Source organism: Dendrobates tinctorius, unplaced genomic scaffold, assembly GCF_039654945.1.
Source record: "Dendrobates tinctorius isolate UK_male_01 unplaced genomic scaffold, ASM3965494v1 ptg000304l, whole genome shotgun sequence".
Classification (NCBI taxonomy): Eukaryota; Metazoa; Chordata; class Amphibia; order Anura; family Dendrobatidae; genus Dendrobates; species Dendrobates tinctorius.
Genome location: NW_027361971.1, coordinates 4030463 through 4055968, shown reverse-complemented (window position 1 = coordinate 4055968; position 25506 = coordinate 4030463).

The following is a 25506-nucleotide window of genomic DNA, read 5'->3' as shown; positions in this document are numbered from 1 at the left end:
ACATCCTTTGCAGGTTAATTACTTGCCTGTAAGGCAAAATAATTAACCCCAGACTGAAATGTTCCTCCCCCACTTGGGCTTAGTTCAGACGCAGCGTTTTTTAAGCATTTTTCAACTTTAACTTTGCTTTAATCAACTACAAATGCATTCACTAGGAAATGTCATGGTAACATTTAACAACCCTAGCTGGCCATGTGGTGTGTGACACATAAGCAGACCCATTTTGTTTCATTTATGACGGAGAAAATTTTAAAGACACAGAGCCTATTTTTACTGGTGCATCAGTGTAAAGGGGGTGCTATGAGACTTTCCCTTTAACTAATGTATATGTGTAAAATGTGTTGTCACAGTAATAAAGTAATGTAGGGTCAGAATAGGTATGTAGATAGGACACTGGGACACTAGGGGGCACTGTAGGCTTAGAATATAAGTCATGTGCCAAAGATGGGCAACGTAGATGGGGAGCGTCCAGTGGCTGCCAACGGGAGGATTCTTTGGGCCTTGGGGATAGAGAATGTGCAGGACAAGAAATGGCAGGTCCAGACCAGGAACTGTACAGGAGGTGTCATGCTTGTGTCTTACGGGAGCAGATGGACTATGACTATGAAAAGAGAACTTGTTCCTATTAAAGTTTTCCAGAAAATGTGCAAGGCTCCTGAAGATATTTGTGTGTGTTTGCAGCCCCATGGGACACTGTATCCTGACCAGGCTCCAGTCCCGCAGGTGGGTGAAGAACTACACACATGCCGCACCAACACCAAGACACACTCCAAAGTTGTAGTTTCGGAGAGCTGAAGAGTTAAAGCCCCTCATCACAGCTGTATTCCGGGCCCCCGTTACAAAGTGGCGCTGCAAGCAGGGTGACAGACTGTTGCCTAAAGAAGATGGAAGAAACTCCAGCACGGTCAAAATGGTGGCCGTGAGTACCAGCAGGGCAGAAAGTGGCGCAGAGGCTGGCGATAGCTCTGCCCGTTGTGGGCGTCTTGTCCCTAAATTGGCATGAAAAATCACTGTGGCACCAGAACTCGGCCAAAGTGGAAGAAGCCTGATGTCCTGGTACCCCTCTGGTTTCAGCAGAACCCGCCCACGGTGAGCGTGGAAGAGGAAAAGAAAGAAGAAGATGCAGATCCTGGCTGAGATCCCTGAAGGGGAGGAGACTGAGGAGTTGAAGGAGGAGTGCCAAGGACCGGCTCTTCCCTGGCCAGGGGGGGCAGGAAGCTAGATCCCACATGGTGGGCTGGCGGACGTCATTACAGCAGATGGCGGCGGAACAAATGGAACACTTCTGCACACGGGCCTGCGGCGGTGTCGGTTGCATCGAGTGGCGATGGAAGAGAGATCAGGAGAAGGCTCACATTGGCCGGCTGTGGGGAGTGTGCGATTTCGGGGAGGTGTTCGAGCTGGACTACTTGCTCGCAGAGGATCATGGAGAGTTCTGAAGGCTGCCGGAAATCGGGCCTCGGGGACCGGAGCCCCAGGAGTCCGAGGCTGAACCGGAAGGAGAGCTTAGGCCGTGGGGAGAGAGAAGCAGATTCGGAGGAATCCTTGCTGCGGGATATGACTTTTGACAACCCGGAGGACGCCCCGACCTCATCCACGGGCCCAGACAATGACAGAACACCGGTATCAGAGTGGCCGGAAGTAGTCAGCTGGGAGGCATCGGGAGTATCGGTGAGTGTTACTGGACCCGGTGACTCCTACCCCCCACCCCCTGAATCGGGACCACCAGAGGGGGATGAACAGCGATGCTCCTGCAACCCCCGGAAACTCCCTATGAGGGCTGTGACCCCGGAGCTGCAGCGCATATCAGCGGATGTGCGACCCCGTTCCTCCTCTGCCCCCTCTCAACCACCACAAGGGGAGGGCCCCTATCCATCTCCCAGGCAGGCAGCCTGGATTGTGGAGGTGGTTGAGGCCAAGAAGCGTCCGGAGCGGGAGATATGGAAGGAGTTGCGGTGGCCGGGAGGAGGAGCCATGGCAGGCAGAGAGACAGACGGCATCCTGCTGCATACCAACGAGGCAGCAGGATACGGGTTCATACGGGAGTCCCGGACCTTTCATAAGGTCTTTGTGAGCGCCTGCGCTACCAATGGCCACTGCAGGAGGGAGATCGGTGGCCTTCTTCAAAGAAAAAGGACCTCAGAGGTTCTATGCCATGGCAGTGGATCTGCTGCCCCTAGGAGAAGATGACGAGCGGCGGGCCTATGTAGAGTGGGATCGGGTGCGGGAGGCCCTGCACCTGAGGCCCACTGAGCCACTGCGGCCTGCAGTTCCTTGTTCTGATGTTCCAGGAGAATGGGTGCCACTTGGAACACCTGACACATGGGCTCGGAGCCCTGTTGATGATGATTGGGACTGGGAGGAATCCGGTACCTGTCCAGGATAAAGGGACAGTGATTGAAACTCGCCCCTTCCACAATAGGAATACTGTTGCAGTTGTGCCTGTTGCACCTATGAATATGAAGCTGTTAGGACTGTTCTGCGTCCCTGAGGGCAGAAGCCCTAGAAGTTGCCCAGATAACGTCTGGATTAATGCCTGAATGAGGACTGTTTGGGTTTTGTGGGCAGGAGCCCGGATGTGAAAGTGGTCAGACTGGCCGCAGTTGAAGAAGAGAGAATTTTGTTTCCCCCTCCCAAGTTTTGTTGCGCCCATTGCGCTTCCCCTGCTGGATTACGGGACTACAACCCTGATAGGGTTAAACATCTTGGACTGTGTAAGTCTTGGAGCTCTCAAAGAAGGGAGGGGAAACACCTGTGTGCTGATTGGGCCTGAAGGGCCAGGACAGAGCAAATTATAATTGAGTGGTTCTCTGGACCAGAATGGAACATTTGCGACCCAAGGGGTCAGTACTGAAGGAAAAATGATTCTATGAGAACTCTTGGTTGATCTTCCGGATCAGGATGAAAATGATGTTGATTTTGGCTGCTATTCCTTTGCCCCGTGTCTGGCTACCCGGAGCGGGAAGGGACTGGCATGGCTGTCTGAGAAAACTCGTTTCTTACAAGAACGGAAGGACTATGGGTCAGTGAGACCCATATTGAAAGAACTTGAACTCTAGTTTCCAAGGCTCCAACCAAGTGGAGCCGGGGTCGTGCAGGACCGGCGAAGACGGAGAGTCCTGTGACAAGAACTCCACTGTGTGTGTATATATATATATATATATATATATATATATACAGTGGGGAAAAAAAGTATTTAGTCAGTCAGCAATAGTGCAAGTTCCACCACTTAAAAAGATGAGAGGCGTCTGTAATTTACATCATAGGTAGACCTCAACTATGGGAGACAAACTGAGAAAAAAAAATCCAGAAAATCACATTGTCTGTTTTTTTTTTCATTTTATTTGCATATTATGGTGGAAAATAAGTATTTGGTCAGAAACAAAATTTCATCTCAATACTTTGTGATATATCCTTTGTTGGCAATGACAGAGGTCAAACGTTTTCTGTAAGTCTTCACAAGGTTGCCACACACTGTTGTTGGTATGTTGGCCCATTCCTCCATGCAGATCTCCTCTAGAGCAGTGATGTTTTTGGCTTTTCGCTTGGCAACACTGACTTTCAACTCCCTCCAAAGGTTTTCTATAGGGTTGAGATCTGGAAACTGGCTAGGCCACTCCAGGACCTTGAAATGCTTCTTACGAAGCCACTCCTTCGTTGCCCTGGCGGTGTGCTTTGGATCATTGTCATGTTGAAAGACCCAGCCACGTTTCATCTTCAATGCCCTTGCTGATGGAAGGAGGTTTGCACTCAAAATCTCACGATACATGGCCCCATTCATTCTTTCATGTACCCGGATCAGTCGTCCTGGCCCCTTTGCAGAGAAACAGCCCCAAAGCATGATGTTTCCACCACCATGCTTTACAGTAGGTATGGTGTTTGATGGATGCAACTCAGTATTCTTTTTCCTCCAAACACGACAAGTTGTGTTTCTACCAAACAGTTCCAGTTTGGTTTCATCAGACCATAGGACATTCTCCCAAAACTCCTCTGGATCATCCAAATGCTCTCTAGCAAACTTCAGACGGGCCCGGACATGTACAGGCTTAAGCAGTGGGACACGTCTGGCACTGCAGGATCTGAGTCCATGGTGGCGTAGTGTGTTACTTATGGTAGGCCTTGTTACATTGGTCCCAGCTCTCTGCAGTTCATTCACTAGGTCCCCCCGCGTGGTTCTGGGATTTTTGCTCACCGTTCTTGTGATCATTCTGACCCCATGGGGTTGGATTTTGCGTGGAGCACCAGATCGAGGGAGATTATCAGTGGTCTTGTATGTCTTCCATTTTCTAATTATTGCTCCCACAGTTGATTTCTTCACTCCAAGCTGGTTGGCTATTGCAGATTCAGTCTTCCCAGCCTGGTGCAGGGCTACAATTTTGTTTCTGGTGTCCTTTGGCAGCTCTTTGGTCTTCACCATAGTGGAGTTTGGAGTCAGACTGTTTGAGGGTGTGCACAGGTGTCTTTTTATACTGATAACAAGTTTAAACAGGTGCCATTACTACAGGTAATGAGTGGAGGAAAGAGGAGACTCTTAAAGAAGAAGTTACAGGTCTGTGAGAGCCAGAAATCTTGATTGCTTGTTTCTGACCAAATACTTATTTTCCACCATAATATGCAAATAAAATGAAAAAAAACCAGACAATGTGATTTTCTGGATTTTTTTTTCTCAGTTTGTCTCCCATAGTTGAGGTCTACCTATGATGTAAATTACAGACGCCTCTCATCTTTTTAAGTGGTGGAACTTGCACTATTGCTGACTGACTAAATACTTTTTTTCCCCACTGTATATATAATGTTTCAGATGCTATGTTTTGCTTTGAAAGTTTTTAGTAATGCCATGGCCGGGGACGACCATGCTTAGAGAAGGGAGGTATGTAAAGGGGGTGCTATGTGCCTTTCCCTTTAACTAATGTATATACTGTATGTAAAATGTGTTGTTGCAGTAATAAAGTAATGTACAGACAGCATAGGTATGTAGTTAGGACATTGGGATGCTAGGGAGCACTGTAGCTTTAGAATATAAGTTGTTGCTATAGATATAGAGAAATGTAGATAGGATATAGTTGATTAGGTAAGATGTGTGGGAGGAGTCAATTCAGTTGGAGTGGAGTGTGAGAACAGGCAAGACGTAGCTTAGTGGTATGGAGTATACCGAAGAAAGTTGGAAGTGGCCTTATGGGGAGCACTCTCAAGGAGAGGCCAGGAAGAGGATCTCAGGTTGGAGTCTGGTGACACCGTCTGGAACTGACAGGGACCTAAGGTCCATTTGAGACTGCAAGCGGCAGTCTGGTACTTTTGCCAAAGATGGGCAATGTAGACGGGGAGCATCCAGTGGCTGCCAACTGGAGGATTCTTCAGGTCTTGGGGATAGAGAATGTGCAGGACAAGAAATGGCAGGTCTAGACCAGTAACTGTACAGGAGATGTCAAGCTTGTGTCTTACGGGAGCAGATGGACTATGACTATGAAAAGAGAACTTGTTCTGTTGTGAATTCTCTCTGGCTTTCCTCTGGTGATAACTGAGGGTGGTGGAGCTGGTCAGATTGACAGAGGGGTTGTGAGTTCCCTTTCTGGGCTCCCTCTGGTGGTTACTGGAGGTAGTGGAGCTCATTTGATTGACAGAGGTTTGCCACCTGATAATGAGGAAGACGATTGGAGATCTGGGGTTTCAGATTGGGATTTAAGACAGCCGACTACCTCTATCCCTGCTGGTGATTTTCTTCCTGTGCCTTCTGAGGTCTGATGTCTCCTGCTCTGTCCCTGCATGTTCAGCTAAGTAGTTCATTTGCTACTCTGTTTGCATTTGATCTGGTTTTGTCTATCTCTGTTTTGTGCGGGTCAGCCAGCTCCGGCTGGGGCTATGCTGAATCACCACCCATATGTTACTGCTTGTTCCAGTTTGTTTTGTCCCCTGTTATATTGGTCTCTTCTTGCTTTGCTTTTGGAATATACCAGAGTGCTGATATAGTGGGGGCGAAGTCGTGCGACTTCAGTGTTTTTGGTGCATCAGACATGTTGGACTTTTGCAGGGTTTATTGCGTGATTACAGACAGATTCCTGTCCTGTCTAGTCAGTGTGGGCCCCATCGTTTGCTCAGTCTATTTTTCTGCCTGCGTTTGTGTTTTCATCTTGTCTCACAGACAATATATGTTTGGGGGCTATCTATTCCTTTGGGGTCCGCTCCGGGGCAATTTAGATTTCCCCTTTCTTGCTTTAGGCTTAGTTAGCTCTCCGCATGTGCCGAGACATCTAGGATCATCGTAGGTACGCTCCACGGATACTGCTAGCTGTGTGGACAGGATCAGGGGTCTGCAATCCGCTTAGTTACCAACCTCTCTGGTTTTCTGTGGCTTAGACTGGTCCTGCTATCCTCCTCCGTGACCCATTCATAATATTGTTCCTATTAAAGTTTTCCAGAAAATGCGCAGGGCTTCTGAAGATATTTGTGCGTGTTTGCAGCCCCATGGGACACTGTATCCTGACCAGGCGTTCTGCAGGTGGGTGAAGAACTACACACATGCCGCACCAACACCAAGACTCACTTCAAAGTTGTAGTTTCGGAGAGCACGGGTGCTGAAGAGTTAAAGCCCCTCATCACAGCTGGCACCCAGGCCCCCATTACATCAGGCGGCATTAATCTTCTTAAAGGGGAATTATTAAACAATGGGTCTCCTAACCTATTATAGCCTATGCTGTGAGTGGATGGGCTGCCAAGAATTATGACGCACCCCAATACCCCTTTCATAAGATTCCAGGAGGGCCTCAATAAAAAAGGTAGCATTGAATGCAAGGCCTACCCTGCTACTAATTCATATGCACCCCTTGGTACCCACATACTGGATGGGCCCAGGAAAATCCACATCACCATATTCATTTGGTAATCCCGTACTCTTTTTTTAAACATTGACAGCAATGTCTGCCCTGCTGCAAAGTCATATGCACCCCATTACAACATGGAACCCACATACTGGATGGGCCCAGGAAAATCCACTTCACCATATTCATTTGGTCTAGGATCATCGTAGGTACACTCCACGGCTACTGCTAGTTGTGTGGACAGGATCAGGGGTCTGCAATCCGCTTAGTTACCAACCTCTCTGGTTTTCTGTGGCTTAGCCTGGTCCTGCTATCCTCCTCGGTGACCTATTCATAACAGAATCACCAGCCTAACTGTAGACTCTAGGGTACTCTAAAGAAGGAAAGAATTAAAAAAAAAAAATCAGAATTTTTTTTATATATTTTTTCCTCTTTTTGTTTTCCCTGGGGCTGTAGGAGGATATTTTTTGTCTAAATGGAGACTAAGCAATTGTCTGATCGTGTTGAGCAGCTCGCTTCTGAAGTGCAGGGAATTTCTGCCTATCTCGCTCAATCATCTGCTGTTGAACCAAAAATCCCTACTCCTGATGTGTTTTTTGGGGATCGGTCTAATATTTTGAATTTTAAGAATAATTGTAAACTATTTTTAGCTTTGAAACATAACTCATTGGGGAGCTCTGTGCAGCAGGTTAAAATTGTCATCTCTTTGCTGCGCGGCGATCCCCAGGATGGGCCTTTTCTTTGACACCCGGAGATCCTTTTCTGGCTAATGTGGACGCGTTTTTTCAAGCCTTGGGGTTGTTGTATGATGAACCTAATGCTATTGATCAATCTGAGAAAACCTTATTGGCATTGAACCAGGGTCAGGATTCTGCAGAGTTATATTGTCCAAAATTACGAAAGTGGGCGGTCCTTACTAAATGGAATGACGATGCCCTAGCAGCTCTCTTTCGGAAGGGTTTGGCAGAAACCTTAAAAGATGTTATGGTGGGATTTCCTGTTCCCTCTGGTCTTGATGACTCTATGTCATTGGCCATTCAAAATGATTGGCATTTACGTGAACGTAGAACTACATGAGAGGCGTTGCCGCCTTTCGAACGAACTTCTGAACCCATGCAATGTGATAGGGTTTTGTCTAGGGCACAATGTCAGGAGTTTAGAAGGTGTAATAAGTTGTGTTTTTTCTGTGGGGATGCCTCTCATACTATTTCTGTCTGCCCTAAATGAGTAAAGCATTTTGTTCACACATTTGCGGTGGGCAGTGTACAGCCTAAGTTCCTTTTGGCGATTACCCTGATCTGCTCCTTGTCTACATTTTCTGGTAAGGCTTTTGTTGATTCAGGAGCAGCTTTGAATCTCATGGATTTGGACTTTGCTAAACATTGTGGTTTTCCCATGATACCCCTGTGGACTCCTATCCCTTTGGGGGTATTGATGCTACTCCTTTGGCGGAGAATAAACTCCAGGTGATAATGCGGGTCGCCCCGGACCACCAAGAAAATTGTAAATTTTTGGTGTTGCATAATTTGCATGATACTAGTGTTCAGGGTTTCCCTTGGTTGCAAACTCATAATCCTGTTTTAGATTGGAAATCTGTGTCTGTGGTGAGTTGGGGTTGTCAATGTGTTGTTAGTGACACTCCTGTTTTCTCCACCTCTCCCCAGTCTCATGATATTCCTGACTATTTGGCTGATTTTTCTGATGTATTCAGTGAGAGTAAGTCTGCGTCTTTGCCTCCTCATAGGAGTTATGACTGTGCAATTGAGTTAATGCCCGGGTGTAAATTTCCCAAGGGTTGGCTTTTCAAGTTATCGGTACCCGAACATGATGCTATGCGATCTTATATCAAGGAGTCGTTGGAGAAGGGTCATATTAGACTATCCTCTTCACCTTTAGGTGCTGTTTTTTTTGTGGCCAAGAAAGATGGTTCATTAAGGCCATGTATTGACTATCGTTTACTTAACAAAATCACTGTTAAATATCAGTACCCGTTGCCCCTGATTTCTAATTTATTTTCCAGAGTTAAAAGTGCCTGTTGGTTTACCAAGCTTGACCTCAGGGGGGCGTATAATCTTATTCGCCTCAAGCACAGGGATGAATGGAAGATGGCGTTTAATACTCCGGAGGGACATTTTGAGTACCTAGTGATGCCTTTTGGGCTCACTAATGCCCCTTCTGTCTTCCAGTCTTTTATGATCGATATTTTCCGGGACTTTGTGGATAAATTTTTGATCATTTATCTGGATATTTTGATCTTTTCCAGTGATTGGGATTCTCATGTGGAACATGTCCGGACTGTGTTCCGGATTTTGAGGAAAAATTCTCTGTATGTTAAGGGATCGAAGTGCCTCTTTGGTGTACAGAGGATTTCATTTTTGGGATTCATTTTGTACCCGTCTGCTATTGATATGGACCCAGCCAAGCTACAGGCCATTTATGATTGGGTTCAGCCCACTTTTTTGAAGGCTCTCCAGAAGTTTTTGGGTTTTGCTAATTTCTACAGTAAATTTATAGGTAATTTTTCTGGAATTGTGAAACCACTGACTGATTGTCACGCGGGGCTTAGGTCAACTAAGGCTGAAATACCCGGGGCCCCTGTGGTGTCCCTTTAACTAGGGGAAATCCTGTCTGACCCTCAACCCAGGTTTTTTGCTGATGGTGCAAATGCCTGAGCCTCCAACCTTTCCTTATCTCCTGCTCAGCCCTAAGCTTAACCCTCCACCCTCCACCCAGTGAGGAGACAAACCACCAAAGCCCCACACAGTAATGACAGACAGGGAGATCTTAAACTGCACCGCGCCGTATACATACAGGACTATACAGTAATGTGAACAGGGCACAACAAAACACAAATATGGGAAGGCGAAAAGGTAACAACGGATCATACACCACCAGATACGAATCTCTCTCTCTCCAACACCTCCACTCCAGACCGGAACCACTTGGTATGAAACACAAGCTATAATCGGCGACGCCCATAGGCCAGCACGACTATTTAAAGACCGTGGGCGTGACCAAACATCCAAGCTGATCTCCAGCTAGATTAACCCCAGATAGCCTGAGAAAATCAAGCCGGCGCCACTGAGGCTATAGTGGACGGAGGTGGAACTACCTCTGCCTGCCGGACGCTGTGGTGTGAATAGCGTCTGACATGACAGTACCCCGTCTTCTACGAGGGACCCCAGGGCCCTCAAGACTCATAGGACCCGGCTTGTCCGGATGACGACGGTGAAAAGAACTGACCAGCAGATCCGCATGTATGTCCGGGGCTGGTACCCAAGACCTCTCCTCCGGACCGTATCCCCGCCAGTGTACCAAATACTGAAGAGTACGGCGCACTACTCGAGAGTCCACTACCTTGGAGACCTCAAACTCTAAATCGCCATCCACCATGACCGGAGGTGGCATCGGCGTCGTGTCCACAGAGCCTACCACCTTTTTCAATAAAGCCCTGTGAAACACGTTGTGTATCTTGTATACAGCAGAAAGTTCCAACCGATAAGCAACTGGGTTAATGATGGCAGCAATCTTAAAAGGGCCAATAAACCTTGGACCCAATTTTAAAGATAGAATTTTGAGTTTTATGTTTTTAGTCGCTAACCACACCCATTCACCCACACACAGGTCCGGACCTGGCATGCGTCTACTGTCAGCCACCCGTTTGTACTTCGCACTCATGCTCAACAATCGCTGTTTCACCCTCCTCCAGACCGATGATAATTGAGCTCCTAGCTGGTCCTCCTCCGGGACGCCCCCCGAGTCACCCTGACGTAAGGTACAAAATTGAGGATGTTGACCGTAAACACAAAAGAACGGAGACTCTCCCGATGATTCCTGGCGGTGATTATTTAACGCGAACTCGGCCAGAGGAAGGAAAGTAGACCACTCCTCTTGGTTGTCAGACACAAAGCATCGTAAATACTGCTTCAGATTTTGGTTCATGTGCTCAGTTTGACCATTTGACTGTGGATGAAATGCCGATGAATGTGACAACTTGATCCCCAAACGTGAGCAAAAAGCTTTCCAAAACCTCGCCACAAATTTGGTTCCCCTATCAGATACTATGTCCGACGGAACTCCGTGGAGTCTGACCACCTCCTGCACAAACACCTGAGCCAACGTCTTTGCATTGGGCAAGGAAGGCAACGACACAAAATGCGCCATCTTTGAAAATCGGTCAACCACCACCAGGATGACCGTGTTCCCCGCTGAGGCTGGCAAGTCAGTGATAAAATCCATGGAGATTTCTGTCCATGGCCTATTAGGTACCCCCAGAGGCTGTAGCGTGCCAGCAGGATGGGCTCGGGGCGACTTGGCCCTAGCGCACGTGATGCAAGCTGCCACGTACGAGACCACGTCCTGCCGGATTTTGGGCTACCAGAAATGACGCGATACCAGCTCCAAGGTGCCCTTAACCCCTGGATGGCCAGCCAGTACTGAGTCGTGGTGTTCCCTCAACACCTTAAGACGAAGATGAAGGGGTACAAATGAGTTGTTGGCGGGAAGTCCTGGCGGTACCTCCTCTTGGGCCTCGGCAATCTCTACCTCTACCTCAGTCGTGAGAGCCAAGACCACTACACCTTCCTGGAGGATGGGTACCGGGTCTTCCCGAGGTTCTCCCCCCGGAAAACACCTGGACAAGGCATCCGCCTTGGTGTTTTTAGCCCCGGGACAGTAAGTCACCAGAAAATTGAAACGTGTAAAAAACAATGCCCAGCGAGCCTGCTTAGGAGACAGACGCTTGGCCGACTCGAGATAGAGCAGGTTCTTATGGTCGGTGATGACTGTGACCTGGTGAGCCGCCCCCTCCAAGAAGTGTTGCCATTCCTCAAAAGCCAATTTGATGGCCCACAACTCCCTGTTGCCGATATCATAATTCCGTTCGGCTGGCGACAGCTTCTTGGAGAAGTAGGCGCATGGATGCATATCGCTCAAAGACGAGCCCTGTGACAGTACTGCCCCCACTCCCACCTCAGACGCATCAACCTCCACCACAAAAGGTTTAGACACGTCCGGTTGCACCAGAATGGGGGCTGAAGCAAAACTGTTCTTCAGACGCTGAAATGCACGTATCGCCGCCTCAGACCAGCTAGCCAGATCGGTACCTTTTTTTGTCATGTCCGTGAGCGGTTTGGCTATAGTAGAAAAGTGTTTTATAAATTACCTATAATAATTAGCAAACCCAAGGAACCGCTGGAGCGCTTTCAGATTATCAGGCCTTTCCCATTGCAGCACTGCTTGCACCTTCGCGGTGTCCATTTTAAACCCTGCGGCGGACACAATATATCCCAAAAAAGGCAACTCCTGAACAAAAAATAAGCATTTTTCCAGCTTAGCATAGAGCTTATTCTCCCGGAGCAACTGTAACACCTGCCTGACATGCTCTAAATGAGTGTCCCGGTCGCTCGAATAAATGAGGATATCATCCAGGTATACAATCACAAATTTCCCCAGGACATGAGCAAATACATCATTAATAAAATGTTGGAAAACAGCAGGCGCGGTTGTCAACCCAAATGGCATAACCAGGCTCTCAAAATGACCCTCAGGAGTGTTAAACGCCGTCTTCCACTCATCCCCCTGATGGACCCTTATGAGATTATACGCCCCCCTGAGGTCAAGCTTGGAAAACCACTTCGCCCCACCACCTGGTTTAACAAATCAGGGATCAAAGGCATCGGGTAGGGATCACGGATCGTAATCTGGTTTAACTCCTGAAAATCCAGACACGGGCGTAACCCCCCATCTTTCTTCTTAATGAAGAAAAACCCCGCTGCTACAGGCGAGGACGAAGGCCAGATGTGTCCTTTGCTCAGACTCTCCGCGATGTAGTCTTTCAGAGCTTGTCTCTCTGGACCAGAAATATTAAACATCCTGGCCTTAGGTAATTTGGCCCCGGGTTTTAACCTAATCACACAGTCATAGGCTCGATGTGGAGGCAGTTCTGAGCAACCCCTCTCAGAGAATACATCCGCGAAATCCTGCAAAGCCTCCGGAAGGCTGGGCGTCACGGCGGACACACATGTGGCCAAGCAATTGTCCTGGCAGAAACCACTCCATTGGACTATGTCCTGAGTTTTCCAATCAATCACCGGGTTGTGCCTGGACAACCATGGAAAACCCAGAACCATTTGTGCTGGGAGATTACGGAGGAACCTACATGTAACCCACTCAGAATGTAGGACCCCAATGTGGAGTTTCACCTTAGCCACAAACTCCGTAATCTCCCCTTGTGGGAGGGGAGTGGCATTAATGGTAACCACCTGAATGGGATGAGGGAGTTTTTCGATCTTAAACCCGGCAGTGCGTGCAAACTCCTCATCTATGAGATTGGTGGCGGAACCGCTATCCACAAACACTGATATTGGTAGCTCTCTGCCCTCGATAATAACCTTGGCAGGGAGCATACATTGAGATACCATCATGGAGGATATGCATACGCTCAGTTGGGCCTCCTCCATACCCTCTGAGCTTAACAGTTTTCCGCCGGTGTGACCTTCTTCGGTAGTACAGGACAAGCGTTAACATAATGATTTCTTTTACCACAGTAAAAACATGCTCCGGGCTTCCTGAACCCAGGAATGCGACGCTTAACCTGTGACATCCCCGCAATTTGCATAGGTTCAGTGGGCTCACCTGCAGCAACCACACTTGCACCTCTGCTTTCCCCCAGGGGTAGCGTCACCTGTGCCCCCTGACGCAAACGGCGATCAATACGTATAACCAAACTCATGGCAGACTCCAACGATGCAGGAGTCTCATACATCAGGAGGGCCTGTTTAACGTTCCCTGAAACCCCATGAATAAACTGGCTCCGCAGCGCTGGGTCGTTCCACTGTGTGTCTACTGCCCAACGGCGAAATTCCGAACAATAGTCCTCCGCCAAGCGCTCTCCCTGGCGGAGGGCGCAGAATTTAGATTCCGCTAGAGCCAATCTGTCAGGATCATCATAAATGAGCCCGAGTGCAGAAAAAACATTATCGACAGAAAGAAATGTAGCAGAGTCAGCTGGTAAGGAAAATGCCCATGCTTGGGGGTCACCACTCAGTAATGATAACACCAGACCCACCCGCTGAGCCTCATTACCTGAGGAGATAGGGCGCATGCGGAAGTATAACTTGCAGGCCTCCCGAAATATGACAAATTTGCTGCGTTCCCCTGAGAATCGTTCTGGCAGTGGGATCTTCGGCTATGCACCGATACCTGCAGATGCCATTTGCACCTTCGCTACTACCAGGCCCTGCTGCTGAACTGCCCCTTTCAACTCGGAGACCTGTAAGGACAGCGCCGCCAACTGGCGGGATATGGAATCCATGGGATCCATGGACTCCTGAAAAATGTAGGCCAATTATAATGTCACGCGGGGCTTAGGTCAACTAAGGCTGAAATACCCAGGGCCCCTGTGGTGTCCCTTTAACTAGGGGAAACCCTGTCTGACCCTCAACCCAGGGTTTTTGCTGATGGTGCAAATGCCTGAGCCTCCAACCTTTCCTTATCTCCTGCTCAGCCCTAAGCTTAACCCTCCACCCTCCACCCAGTGAGGAGACAAACCACCAAAGCCCCACACAGTAATGACAGACAGGGAGAACTTAAACTGCACCGCGCCGCATACACACAGGACTATACAGTAATGTGAACAGGGCACAACAAAACACAAATATGGGAAGGAAAAAAAGGTAACAACGGATCATACGCCACCAGATACGAATCTCTCTCTCTCCAACACCTCCACTCCAGACCGGAACCACTTGGTATGAAACACAAGCTATAATCGGCGACGCCCATAGGCCAGCACGACTATTTAAAGACCGTGGGCGTGACCAAACATCCAAGCTGATCTCCAGCTAGATTAACCCCAGATAGCCTGAGAAAATCAAGCCGGCGCCACTGAGGCTATAGTGGACGGAGGTGGAACTACCTCTGCCTGCCGGACGGTGTGGTGTAAATAGCGTCCGACATGACACTGATTTGACCAAAAAGGGCGCTGATGTGGAGAATTGGTCTCCAGAGGCAGTTTCGGCATTTCAGGAGCTTAAACAGAGATTCACTTCTGCTCTGGTTCTACGGCAACCTGATGCCTCACTCCCATTTCAGGTGGAGGTAGATTGGTTGCAGGAGCCGTTTTGTCCCAAAGAGATCCGGTGACTACTAAGATGAATCCTTGTGCCTTCTTTTCTCGAAAATTCTCCCCATCTGAACGTAACTATGACGTGGTGAATTGGGAATTGTTGGCCATGAAATGGGCATTTGAAGAGTGGAGACATTGGTTGGAGGAAGCTAGACATCAAGTTGTGGTCCTCACCGACCACAAGAATTTGATTTATCTTGAATCAGCCAAATGTTTGAATCCTAGACAGGCTAGGTGGGCCTTGTTTTTCACGCATTTTAATTTTGTGGTCTCTTTTCTTCCGGACACTAAGAATGTTAAGGCGGACGCCCTTTCTAGGAGTTTCTTTGCGGATTCTCTTGATGTGACCGAGCCTACTACCATTCTAAATGAGGGTGTAGTTCTTTATGCCATCTCACCCGATTTGAAACATGCCCTGGAGGAATTTCAGGAGGACAAACCTGAACGTTGCCCTATGGGAAAATTGTATGTCCCTGACCAGTGGAGGAAAAGAGTAATCTCTGAAATTCATTGCTCCGCGTTGGCTCAATAAAAAAGGTAGCATTGAATGCAAGGCCTACCCTGCTACTAATTCATATGCACCCCATTACACCTTGGAACCCACATACTGGATGGGTCCTGGAAAATCCACTTCACCATATTCATTTGGTACTCCCGTACTCTTTGTTTTACACATTGGCAGCGAGGCCAGCCTTGCTGCATAGTCATATACACCCCATTATACCTTGGTACCCACATACTGGATGGACCCATGAAAATCCACTTTACCATATTAATTTGGTAAATAGAAGCATTCAGTGAACTGTGACACTGTAGGCAAAAATCGTACATTGCAAGATGGTGGACGTTACACAAGGCATGGTTCCAAAAGATTATTTTCAAATGTCAGAAAAGTGCGTTCTTCTCCTACCAATTACAATTCTCAATGTTCAAATAAAAAATCACCTAGAAAATCACACAGAGTTAAGGAGAACTGACTGCAAGGAAAAAAAAATGAAAGAATCAGCATCTCTTCCACCAAAAATTGATAACACTTCAGAGTTGTGGCTGATAAAAATATTAACAAATAGTCCAAAAGCGAGTCAAACAGATTGCTTTAAATCCTTGCAAGACTATAAAGTTTACTAATGTGACACAAAATCTTGTATGTTTTCAGTTAAGCTTTTGAGAATAACCAACCATGCAGTCTGAATGATGTGATTGGAGACAGGAGACTGTTTGCTTAAAAAAAAAAAGCTGTCAAACCCTTTCTTGGTTTTCAAATGTTAATGGAATCCCGACAATATGTTGAAAGCACTACATTGAAGGACAATCAACTTTTCGTATTTTTTAATGGTATGATGGTTCCCTCTTTCCAGAATTATGCAATGGATAATTTGGCTATTTTATTTGACAATTTTTTAACACTAAGGTTCAGATACAGCTTTAAAGATGGCTAATACTTGCAATATAACGCTTTTTTATTTCAAAGTACAAAATTAAAGGAATAGTATGATTAAATAGTATGAGTGCTTACACGCTTGTATATTTTAATATGCAAAGGTTAAGTACATATAGATATTAAATACATCTAATGATTAAGTATTTATAAAGATTAACTACATACAGTATACGTACATCATCACCAAGAGGCTTTTAAACATCATCCATCTGGAATATCAGAGAAGCAACACCAAGACAGAGAACCCCTGGGAGATTCAATACACTGCATGGGCATCCCAAATTATGCAGGTATGAACACACTGTATATGTACAGGTAACCAAGTTTTGGCATTTGTCTTTGTCATGTTTCTCTGGTCTTATATAGTGCTTAACACTATGTAGTAACTCAAGTTTCACCCAGCCCTTCAAGTGGCCAGCTTTCAAGGTCGGATAAAACTGAGATATCAAGTAGTCGTCAGACGAAGGGCCATAAACCCTTAGAATTTAAAAACAACAAGGATTTAGATAAAGCCACCACAGACAGAGGTTAAGTAAACGGTAAAGTTTTACCTTCACAAACCACTAACATATGGAAGCTTAGAACTGTTTGTTAAGTCAATAAACAAACAGTTCTCCAGATTGCGGCAGGATGAGATTTTTCTTTCACATCTGTACATCTTTTACCAGAAATGCAGCTAGGTAATTGTCTCAATGCATTCTGTATATTTCAATATGGATTCAAAAGAGCCATTTGTATAGTGCAAATATACACTATTAACAGCAATCATATCTATATTCAGCCGTTCTTAAAAAACTGAAGCTTATTCCATAGACTACTACGGATAATCATGACAATGTTCTTGACCAATATCTATCGGTAAGTAATGTTAAAACTATCTGCCACTATGTATTCTGGAAATAAAAGAGAGAACTGCAAGAATGTGAAGATGTTCTAAAACATTACTGTGACCATGCTCAATATTCCATAACTGTTCCGTTCTTCTGTGTAGTAAATATTAGAGACTCAATAGATGCTCTGACATCCTTTCCAAAAATTTCTTTACAGATAAAAATAGCATTTATTATTATTCCTGTTTATTATCCTAGAAATAAAGAAGGAACATGCAATCTCCCTCATATAAGTTATCTCAGCCAAAAATGATTACATTACGTACTCTGCATCTACAAGCATTCAGCTATCACTTTTTGCTATTAAACACTTACCATTTGATGCTGCCAAAGTAACGGCTTTCAATACGAGAAAAGATATTGTATCAAAAGATATATTTCTAGTTAGCTACTGAGCCAAATTAACAGCATTACTTTATCAAAGTATTATGCTGTATATTGTGTCCAATGTGATCAACCAGTCAACCAAAAACTGAGCTTTACAAGTGAGGTCTTTAAAGCAAGAAAATTTTCTGAAGTATTTGCAAACCAGGATGTGGTTTACACATGCGGGGGTACCTTGGTAACAAATATACTCTTGTCAGCACAGACACACTTGCCCTAAATTGTACTGCTTATAACAGCACAGAAGACGTTCCCCCTGGTCATCTATTGGCTGTTATGGAGGAGACAGTGATGAAGGCCTCAGTAACAAGTAGGCCAAATGTAAAGGACCGGGTATCCTACACCAGTAATGCCCATACATGCTTTGCACTGGCTGACAAACATTTTCCCATGGTGGTGAACTTTGTCACAAAAATTTTAGTGCAATCATAGACACACTTGCCCAACACTGTACTTCCATAAACAGCACAGACCACGTTTACCCTGGTCATGTCGTTGCAGAAAAGAGGTAAACATTGAAAAGGGTTCAGTACCAAATGTGCTCAAAGCAGTGCATGGGCTGTCAACCAGTTCCCAATGGGGGTACACATTTTTAAATACTATATTCAGGGCATTATAGACACCTTTGTCAAAAATTGGACTGCCATTAAGGAAAAAGAAACAAAGAATCTGAATCTGTTCAAACCAAATTTGAGAACACTTCAGAACTTTTGACGAAATACAACCACAAAATTGGTCACGAAACTAATGATACAGAGTCCTGTAAATGGTATGACACCTGTAAAGTAATGTGCCAGAAAATTAGGGATGCTTTCATTAAAGCTTATGAGAAGAAGCAACAATGCAGTCTGAATAACGTGATTGTGGACAGGAGACAGTTAGTTTAAAAAAATCTAAAAACATTTTTAAAGTGTGCCCTGAAACCTCAAGCTGTCAAAGCCTTCCTGAAATTGCAAATGGTTATGGCAACCCGACAATATGTTGAGAGCTGTATGCAATATATTCTTTGATGACCAACAGTTCGCAATTTTTTATGGTCTGATGGGACCCTCTATGAAGAATTATTGTAAGGATATGACGATCAACAGCAATTATATGTTTATTCAGCCCTTCCAGAAAAACAGAAGCTTAACCCATTGAGTACTGGGGAGAATAATTACAATCAACTTTCCTGGGATATACAGGCAAGTAATGTACAAAACAGCTCCTACTACAGTATGTATTCCAGAAATACAAGAGAGAAGTGCAGTAATTTGAACATGTTCGGAAAAAGAACTGTGACCATGCCAAATTTTCCCTAACTGTTCCTTTCAGCTGTGGATGTAGTTGAGCAAAACAGGTCGGTCAGATTCAAAAATCGCCGACTTTCCCCAAAGTCGGGTTTCGCCGACCGAAACCCGACCATAGCGTGAAGTCGGCCATGTGGTCGTCAACCCGAGCGCCAATGTCACGTTTCCCAAAATGCTTGCAGGCGCCTTTTCTCAGCCAATGAGCAAGGACGCACACTGTGGGCAGCGAGATGACATGGGTAGCGGCCACCACCATCTTAGAAAAGGGCTTTGCATTTATTGGCTTGCTTTGTTTGGCGGCACAGTGACTATAAAAGCCCTGACCGCCGACCGCCATCTTACTTCTGCCGATCTAAGCGTAAGGAGAGGTTGCTGCTGCTGTTTCTCAGTAGGGAGAGAGTTAGGCAGGAAAGAAAAGTTATTCAGTGCTTGTGCTGATAGAAATTGTGCTGTACAGTTAGTGTGCAGTGACAGGGGAGGATTTTTTTTGTGTGCAGCAGAGCTGGTTATTAGGTTGCCTCATAGCTGCATTGCTGTGTGTACACTGCTGTGCAGACTGCTTTTTACACAGCAGTAATACTTTTATATTTTTTTTTCTGCACAGTTACTGACCGTTCATTTTTCCCCACACTGTATAGAGTTGTACACTCCTCACACACTATTGTGTACCGGCTGGTATCACGGACAAATACATGCTGACTATCTGTGTGTGACTCCGGAAATAATTACGGAGATTTAATTTTTCCCCTACAGTGTATACAGCTGTACATTTCTGATACAGTACCGTATATCTGCTGTTTGGATTACGGTCAAATACATACTGGGAGAGCGTCTGTGTGTGACTACGGAAATAAATACCGAGATTTAAAGTTTCCCCTACACTTTATACAGCTGTACGTTTCTGATACAGTACTGTATATCTGCTGTTTGGATCACTGTCAAATACATACTGGGAGAGCGTCTGTGTGTGACTCCGGAAATAAATACCGAGATTTAAATTTTCCCCTACACTTTATACAGCTGTACGTTTCTGATACAGTACTGTATATCTGCTGTTTGGATAACGGTCAAATACATACTGTGAGAGCATCTGTGTGTGACTAAAGGAATATATAAAAGGAGATTTAAAATTTCCCCTACACTGTATACAGCTGTACGTTTCTGATACAGTACCGTATATCTGCTGTTTGGATTACGGTCAAATACATACTAGGAGAACGTCTGTGTGTGATTACGGAAATAAATACCGAGATTTAAATTTTCCCCTACACTTTATACAGCTGTACGTTTCAGATACAGTACCGTATATCTGCTGTTTGGATTACGGTCAAATACATACTATGAGAGCGTCTGTGTGTGACTAAGGGAATATATAAAAGGAGATTTAAATTTTCCCCTACACTTTATACAGCTGTACGTTTCTGATACAGTACCGTATATCTGCTGTTTGGATCACGGTCAAATACATACTAGGGGAACGTCTGTGTGTGATTACGGAAATAAATACCGAGATTTAAATTTTCCCCTACACTTTATACAGCTGTACGTTTCTGATACAGTACCGTATATCTCCTGTTTGGATTACGGTCAAATACATACTGGGAGAGCATCTGTGTATGATTACGGAAATAAATACCGAGATTTAAATTTTCCCCTACACTTTATACAGCTGTACGTTTCTGATACAGTACCGTATATCTGCTGTTTGGATTACGGTCAAATACATACTGGGACAGCGTCTGTGTGTGACTCCGGAAATAAATACGGAGATTTAATTTTTCTCCTACACTGTATACAGCTGTACGTTTCTGATGCAGTACCATATATCTGCTGTTTGGATTACAGTCAAATACATACTGGGAGAGCGTCTGTGTCTGACTATGGAAATAAATACGGAGATTTAATTTTTCCCTTACACTGTATACAGCTGTACACTCCTCATACAGTACCATATATCTGCTGGTATTTTTGGTACATTTTCCCAAACATGAGGAAGATTGGTGGAAGAGGCCGCAGACGGGTGGGGGGGGCAGCTGGTGCTGATGGTGGTGGTTGTGCATCTGCTGGTTATGCCAAAAGCACAACAGCCGCTAAAGCAGGAGGTGTTGATCCTGCATCATCGTCTGGCTCAAGAAGGCCTGGAAGGTTCCTTTTTCTGGGAGTAGGTAAACCGCTTTTAAAGCCGGAGCATCAGGAACAGGTTTTGGCTTACATTGCAGAAACAGCCCCCAGCTCTATCGCCTCCTCTTCTGAAGTGTCCAAAAATGCAAGCACTGAGTCGTCAGTGCAGGCTTCTGGTCAGGAACAACACCTGTCCTTGTGTCCTTCACCCCCACCAAAAGTGAAGGATGCGGCAGGCCACACTTCTGATTACTCCATGGAGCTCTGTTCACATACCATGCCTGGGTGTTGTGAACTCATTTTCTGGTTTACCTCTGGCTTCTGGTGAGGGTGGTGGAGATGGCTGTGTTGACAGAGGAGTCGTGAGTTCTCCATCCGGGCTCCCTCTGGTGGTGACAGCAGGTAATGAAGTTGATCTAAATTGCAGAGACCTGCCACCAGAGGAGGAGGACTGTGAGTGGACATCAGGAGTCTCTGACTGGATTTAAGACAGTCGACTCCCTAATTTTGTGCTGGTGATTTTCTACTACCCTGAGGTTCTGGTTTCCAGTTCTGTTCCTGTCTTCTCAAGCTAAGTGTGCTCTGCTATTTTTCACATGAGATTTGGTCTGGTTTACTCAGTTTTTGTGGTCAGCCTGCCCCTGCTGGGGCTGTGCTGAATATCCATTCTTATGTCTCTGTTTATGCTAGTTTGCTTTTTGTCCCTGATCGGATTGGTCTCTTTTTGCTCTGTCTTCAGAATATACCAGAGTGCTGATATAGGGAATTGAAGTCTAGTGACTTCAGGGTTTTTGTTATCAGAAAGTGTTGGACATTTTTGGCAGGGTTTTGTGCGTGATTGCAGACAGCATCTTTCCTTTCTTGTCCTTTCTAGTTAGTATGGGCCCCATCGTTTGCTCAGCCTATTTTTCTATCTGTGATTGTGTTTTCATCTTGTCTCACCGTCAATATATGTTTGGGGGCTGTCTATGACTTTGGGGTCTGCTCTGGGGCAGTTTAGATTTCCCTTTTCTTGCTTTAGGCTTATTTAGTTCTCTGACTGTGATGAGGCGTCTGGGATCATCGTGGTGGTGCTCCACGGCTACAGCTAGTTGTGTGGATAGGATCAGGGGTCTGCAGTCCGCTTGGTTACCAAACTTCCTGGTTTTCTGGGGCTTAGCTTGTTTTTGTTTTTCCTCCTCGGTGACTCATTCATAACAGAATCACCAGCCGTACTGCAGATTCTAGGGTACTCAAAAGTAGGGGAAAAAAATAGTAAAAAAAAAAAGTGTCAGAATTTTTTTTTATATGCATTTTTTCCTCTTATTCTCTGGGGCCATAGGAGGATTTTTTCCTTAATGGAGATTAAGCAATTGTCTGATTGTGTGGAGCAGCTCGCTGCTGAAGTGCGGGGAAATTTCCGCCTATCTCGCTCAATCACATGCTGTTGAACCAAAAATCCCTACTCTGGGGGATCAGTCTAAATTTTTGAATTTTAAGAATAATTGTAAATTATTTCTTGCCTTGAAGCCTAACTCATCGGGTAGCTCTGCGCAGCAGGTTAAAATTGTCATCTCCTTGCTGCGCGGCGATCCCCAGGATTGGGCGTTTTCTTTGACACCTGAAAATCCTATTCTTACTAATGTGGATGAATTTTTTCAAGCCTTGGGGTTGTTGTATGAAGAATCTAATGCTATTGATCAAGCTGAGAAAGTCCTATTGGCATAGAACCAGGGTCAGGATTCTGCAGAGTTATACTGTCAAAAATTCCGAAAGTGGGCGGTCCTTACTACATGGAATGATGGTGCCTTGGCAGCTCTCTTTCGCAAGGGTTTATCAGAAACCGTACATGATATTATGGTGGGGTTTCCTGTTCCCTCTGGTCTTGACGATTCTATGTCATTAGCCATTCAAGTTGATCGGCGTTTACGTGAACGTAAAACTACACGAGAGGTTTTGCCACCTTTTCAACATATGTCTGAACCTATGCAATGGGATAGAGTTTTGTCTAGGGTGCAACGTCAGGAGTATAGAAGGCGCAATAAGCTGTGTTTTTTCTGTGGAGATGCCTCTCATATTATTTCTGTCTGCCCTAAATGAGAGAAACGTTTTGCACACACATTTGCTGTGGGTGGCGTACAACCTAAGGTTCTTTTGGCAATTTCTCTGATCTGCTCCTTATCCACATTTTCCGCCAAGGCTTTTGTGGATTCAGGAGCGGCTTTGAATCTGATGGATTTGGATTTTGCTAAACATTGTGGTTTTCCCATGATACCTCTGCGGATGCCTATTCCTTTGAGGGGTATTGATGCTACTCCTTTGGCGGAGAATAAACCTCAGTTTTGGACCCAGGTGATAATGCGGGTCGCCCCAGACCACCAAGAAAATTGTTGATTTTTGGTACTGCATAATTTGCATGATACTATTGTTCTGGGTTTCCCCTGGTTGCAAATCCATAATCCAGTTTTGGATTGGAAATCTGTGTCTGTGGTGAGTTGGGGCTGTCGGTGTGCTCTTGGTGACACTCCTGTTTTCTCCACCTCTCCCCAGTCTCATGATGTTCCTGACTATTTGGTTGATTTTTATGATGTATTTAGTGAGAGTAAATCTGCGTCCCTGCCTCCTCATAGGAGTTATGACTGTGCAATTGAGTTGAGGCCTGGGTGTAAATTTCCCAAGGGTCGGCTTCTGAACTTATCTGTACCTGAACACAAGGCTATGCGATCTTATATTAAGGAGTCGTTGGAGAAGGGTCATATTAGACCATCTTCTTAACCCTTAGGTGCTGTTTTTTTTGTGGCTAAGAAAGATGGTTCATTAAGGCCTTGTATTGACTAAGGGTACTGTCACACTTAGCGATGTACCAGTGATCCCGACCAGCGATATGACACGGTCAGGATCGCTGGTGCATCGCTAAGTGGTCGCTAGTGAGCTGCCACACAGGCAGATCTCACTAGCGACATCGCTGGGGACGGGGGTCGCTACTTACCTGTCACACCAGGCGATCCTGCATCCTCCCGCCCGGCTCCACGCGTTGCTCGTCGTCACAGCAGGAAGCGCCGCAGGAAGCTGATGACGAGAAACGGTCCAGCCTGTTCTCGCGCGATCAGCGATAAGCAGCGGGGGAGCTGGTTGTAGGTAAGTATCACACACAGCGATATCGCTAGCAATATCGCTATAACGTCACAAGTTATAGCGATATTGCTAGCGATATCGCTTAGTGTGACATGCCCTTATCGTTCCCTTAACAAGATTACGGTTAAATATCAGTATCCATTATCCCTGATTTCTGATTTATTCTCCAGAGTTAAAGGTGCCTGCTGGTTTACTAAGCTTGACCTCAGGGGGGCGTATAATCTTATTCGCATCAATCATGGAGATGAATGGAAGACAGCGTTTAATACTCCGGAGGGACATTTTGAGTACCTGGTGATGCCTTTTGGGCTCACTAATGCCCTTTCTGTCTTCCAATACTTCATGAATGATATTTTCCGAGACTTTGTGGATACGTTTTTGATCATCTATTTGGATGATATTCTGATCTTTTCCAGTGATTGGGATTCTCATGTGGAACATGTTCGGACGGTGTTCCGGATTTTGAGGGAGAATTCCCTGTATGTTAAGGGATCGAAATGCCTTTTTGGTGTACAGAGGATTTCATTTTTGGGATTTATTTTGTCTCCGTCAACTATTGAAATGGACCCGGCCAAGGTGCGGGCCATCTGTGATTGGGTTCGGCCCACTTCTTTGAAGGCTCTCCAGAAGTTTTTGGGTTTTGCTAATTTTTATCGTAAATTTATAGCTAATTAAATTTATAGCTAATTTTTCTGGTATTGCCAAGCCACTGACTGATCTGACCAAGAAGGGCGCTGATTTGCTGAATTGGTCTTCAGAGGCTGTTTTGACATTTCAGGAGCTGAAGCGGAGGTTCACTTCTGCTCCGGTTTTACGGCAACCTGATGTCTCACTTCCTTTTCAGGTAGAGGTAGATGCTTCAGAGATTGGTGCAGGAGCTGTTTTGTCCCAAAAAGATCCAGTGACTTCTAAAATGAATCCCTGTGCCTTCTTTTCTTGAAAGTTCTCCCCATCTGAACGCAACTATGATGTGGGGAACCGGGAATTGTTGGCCATGAAGTGGGCATTCGAGGAGTGGAGACATTGGTTGGAGGGAACTAGACATCAAGGCAAAGGTTATCTGTAAGAAGTGCGGAAAGACCTTTAGCCGAGGGAAAAATCTCCGAAATTTGAATACCAGTTGCATGCTTAGATATTTAATCACCATGCACTTGCAACCATGGACGGACTACAAAACCTCAGGTAGCATATGTGCACCAACTCCGACTGAAGGTAGCCAGCAACGCTCCATCGCTTCCCTCACTGTAAGCCCACCGGTAAGCACACCACCAGCAAGAAATGTTGAGGTGTCGTCGCAAGACCAAAGCAGTCAGGGAATCACAAT